The 4,465-nt window shown below is 42.7% G+C and overlaps 1 non-coding gene across 1 annotated transcript; it reads right to left on the bottom strand.

Moving 5' to 3' along the window:
* Window positions 1-1,807: 1,807 nt before the first annotated feature.
* Window positions 1,808-1,912, bottom strand: LOC127810747 (small nucleolar RNA R71). The gene has a single exon (XR_008025556.1). It is a non-coding gene; the product is annotated as a small nucleolar RNA R71 (small nucleolar RNA).
* Window positions 1,913-4,465: the final 2,553 nt, after the last annotated feature.

Here is a 4,465-nt window from a genome sequence, read left to right as displayed (position 1 = left end):
TGTTTTCTCGTTTGAGTGTTTTATAAGTTTTGTGTTCTTGGTGAAAAGGGTATCAGTTGTTGATAAGGTTATCAGTTTTGTGTTCTTGGTGAAAAGCTATTATGTTCTTGAGATAAACTGATAGCAAGCAGCAACAGAAAAGCCTTATTTGCCTTTTCAATCTTCTTTTTGTTTGTGTGTATTTCCCTTTTATGTTTTCTCGTTTCTGGAATCATTTTTGAACCAAGAAGTGGCTGTTGGAGAGGGCTGCACGACCTGATCTTCTGGAAAAGCAACCCTGCAACCCTGCAGCAACTGAAAAAGCAAAAAACACCTGCAGTCCTTCTTTGATTTTTAGTAGCACACCTTGTGTCCTTCTCTGATCTTCATGTGCTCTGATAGGCGCTGAAAAGCAAGCTCACATAGCAAGTAGACAAGCCTGCAGATCAGGAGAGCATAACCATTTTTAGAAAGCTGAATCCCACTTTTCTGCCTCTGACAGCAGATCACCTGACCAAGAGGATATTCCTTTTATTTTTCCCTTTTAGCATTCCTCTTATTTTCACTTCTAGCATTCCTTTTAACGTTCCCACTAACCTTTTTTTCGTTTGGCAGAAGACACCAGCAGCTGCAACCAAGAGGAGATCACCCACAGCAGCTTTTCCATTCAGCAGCGGTTTTGACCATCCCCATAACAGATAGCATTATTTAAGGATTGAGCTCGAGATACCGGTGCTATCCTCTTCCTTTCTCATCCTTACTTGATGTTCTTTCATGTCTTTATGCATCCCTTGATGTTTTCTTGCATTTAGAGTGGTCTTTGAGGCAAAATAGGAGCTGATTTGATAAAAAAACGATTTTGACGGTTACTGTTCACAGATTTTCACTTGCTCCGATTGAGCTGATTTTTGGTGTCCAAAGAAATGGGGGTGTGGCGATAACGGGGTGAGGAGACCCTTTTTTGGCCAAATTCCAACGTTTAGACCACTTTTTGGGCCATTTTGTGTTTCTCAGTGGCTAATTTGGTGTGGTTTTTAGTGTTTTTAGGTCCCTCAGTGTTTTTGTGTTGAAATTTTGTGAAAAATTGCATAAAAAAATCATCTAAGGGTTTATTGTTTGACCTGTTTTTGTGTTTTTGTGTTTGTGTGTTTTTTGTTTTTGTTTGTGTGTTTTTTTTTTGTGTTTCTGTGTTCTTGGTATGCATAGGCCATTTTGTGTGCTGTTTTTGTGCTAATCTCTAGTGCATGACCAGATCATCTAAGAAAACATTACTTGACTTGGATCTTGAATTAGAGAACACTCTTAGAAGGCAAGCTAGAGAGCTTAAGTCTCGGGATAGGATTGACCCTAATAGTGCTTCTAATACTTCATCCGAACCTATTCCAGAATTCATCAATATGGTAGATAATGGTAATGGAAATCATGGAAATAATGGTAATGGAAATAATGCAAATCATGGTCATTTGGATGGTAGAACCATTAGAGAGCTGGCTGCACCTGATGTGCATTACCAGCCCCTATGTATTCAATACCCACAGTTGGATGCTAACTTTGAACTAAAATCTGGACTAATCCACTTGTTGCCCAAGTTTCATGGTCTTGTAGGAGAGGATCCGCACAAGCATCTAAAAGAATTTCATGTTGTTTGCTCAACCATGCGGCCACAAGGAGTAGATGAAGAGCAGATCAAGCTGAGAGCCTTCCCATTCTCACTTGATGGATCAGCCAAAGATTGGCTCTACTACCTACCACCAGCTGCTATTACCAGCTGGGATGGATTGAAAAGGATCTTCCTGGAAAAATTCTTTCCAGCCTCCAGAACAGCATCAATAAGGAAGGAAATTTGTGGTATAAGGCAGATGAGTGGTGAAACTCTACATGAGTATTGGGAGAGGTTCAAGAAGTTGTGTTCCAGCTGTCCTCACCATCAGATAAGTGACCAACTCCTAATTCAGTATCTCTATGAGGGTCTAATCCCCATGGACAGGTACTTGGTAGATGCTGCAAGTGGAGGAGCTTTGGCAGAGAAGACCCCAGCAGCTGCACAAGAGCTGATATCAAAGATGGCACAAAATGCTCAGCAGTTTGGTACCAGAATTAACACTCCTACAAAAGCCATCAATGAAGTCAATGTGGCTGCCACTATGGACCAGCAAAGGATGGAAAACAAGCTTGAGGAATTGGCTTCCATGGTCAGGCAGTTGGCTTTAGAGAGAAAGCAACCCCAGCAGCAGCTTTGTGGCATTTGCTCCTTGCCATCCCATACAACAGATCAATGCCCACAGTTGCAAGAAAATAATGAATCTGTTGCTAGCATCTTCCCTGGTAGACCTTTCCAGCAGCATCCACAACACAAGTATGATCCATACTCAGCAACCTACAATCCAGGTTGGAGAGACCATCCAAACCTCAGATATGGCAGCCCTTCCAATCAACATGTGCACCAACAGCAGCCATACCAGAATCAACCATTTCAGCAGAGGTTCCATCCTTCAATTTCAAGCAACCATGCTCCACCACCAAGGCAGAACCAAGCCATGCAGCAAGCACCACCATTACCCAAGTCAGAACCTACCTTGGATGATCTTGTCAAGCAACTAGCAGCCAACACACTCCAATTCCAACAGAAAACAGAAACCACAATTCAAAATTTGGAGACTCAAATAGGCCAGCTAGCCACAAACATCAATGAGTTAAGGAGTCAAGGTTCGGGGCAGCTTCCTTCACAACCAGTTGCCAATCCAAGGGGTAATGTTAGTGCCATCATGCTTCGAAATGGGAAAGAAGTAATCAACCCAACCCCTCCACCATCATCAAACATGGAGCAGCATGTAGAGAAGCAGAATGTAGAGGGTAGCAAAGAGCAGCAACCCTCCTCAGTCCAAGAAGCCAAGCAACCAAACTCCAGCTATCAAGAACAAGGAGAGTCTTCCAACATCCAGCCCCTGCCATTCCCACATCGAGCAACACAAAACAAGAAAAGAGCAGAGGCCGAAGTGGATAAAGAGATTCTGGAAACATTCCAGAAAGTTGAAGTCAACATCCCCCTCCTTGAAGCCATTAGACAGATCCCCAAGTATGCAAAATTTCTCAAGGATTTGTGTACTCACAAGAGGAAGCTTATGGGGAATGAGAAGATCAACCTTGGGAGAAATGTCTCTGCCCTTATCCAACCTGCCATGCCAGCAAAGTGTAAAGATCCAGGGATGTTCTCCATTCCTTGTACTATAGGAGACATGCAATTTAGCAATGCTTTACTAGATTTAGGTGCATCCATTAATGTCATGCCTAACTCTATTTATGCTTCATTGCAGTGTGGTCCTTTGAAGCCAACAGGAGTGGTTGTCCAACTAGCCAATAGAAGTACTGCACACCCCACTGGAGTCCTAGAAGATGTGCTGGTTAAGGTTAAGGATTTAATCTTTCCAGCAGATTTTTATGTTTTGAATATGGAAGATAACAGCACACTTGAGCATGCACCCTTGATTCTAGGGAGACCATTCTTAAAAACTGCTAGAACTATTATCAATGTGCATGAGGGTACACTTTCCATGGAATTTGCTGGTAACATAATTAACTTCAAGATACTTGATGCCATGAAATTCCCTGCCGAGGATCATTCCACTTTTCAAGTAAATAGAGTTGACCTGTTAGTGAATGAAGCATGTTCTGAGTCTTCTGATTTAATTGATAAAATCCCCACTGTGCATGAGTTCCCAGATACGATTATTTGCACTAATTGTAGTGATGGAGAGAGTCAATGTGCTGCATGCTTAGAGATTGCTGAATTTTTGCATAGACATGAGTTTGATTTTGATGCTAACATTTCCCAAGTGGAAGATAGTGCTGCTAACCTTGTTGAGCAGGTTGATAGTGCCTTGGAGTTAGAGTTCCAGTCAAATAGGTCAGCCCCCTCTTTGCAGCAGCCACCCACCATTCAGTGCAAGCCCTTGCCTCAGCACCTCAAGTATGCATTCTTGGAGAAAGATGAGAAGCTGCCAGTCATCATTGCAAACAACTTGCAGCCTGACCAAGAGAGAAAGTTGCTGGATGTGCTGAAAAATAATAAGAAAGCAATTGGGTGGACTTTAGCGGACATAACTGGAATCAGCCCATCTGTTTGCATGCACCGTATCTTATTGGAGGAAGGAGCAAAACCAGCAAGGCAGCCTCAAAGAAGACTTAACCCAACCATCCTTGATGTGGTAAAACAGGAGGTAAGTAAATTACTTGTAGCCGGTATTATTTACCCTATTTCTGACAGCAAGTGGGTGAGTCCCGTGCAGGTTGTTCCAAAAAAGATGGGCATCACAGTGGTCCCAAATGAGCACAATGAGCTCATCCCCATGAGAGTGCAGAACAGTTGGAGAGTCTGCATTGATTATAGAAAGCTGAACCAAGCAACCAGAAAAGATCATTTCCCCCTCCCATTCATTGATCAGATGTTGGAGAGGTTGGCTGGTAAGTCACACTATTGTTTCCTTGA

Source organism: Diospyros lotus, chromosome 9 (assembly GCF_014633365.1).
Source record: "Diospyros lotus cultivar Yz01 chromosome 9, ASM1463336v1, whole genome shotgun sequence".
NCBI lineage: Eukaryota > Viridiplantae > Streptophyta > Magnoliopsida > Ericales > Ebenaceae > Diospyros > Diospyros lotus.
This window is presented reverse-complemented; position numbering and strand designations above follow the sequence as displayed.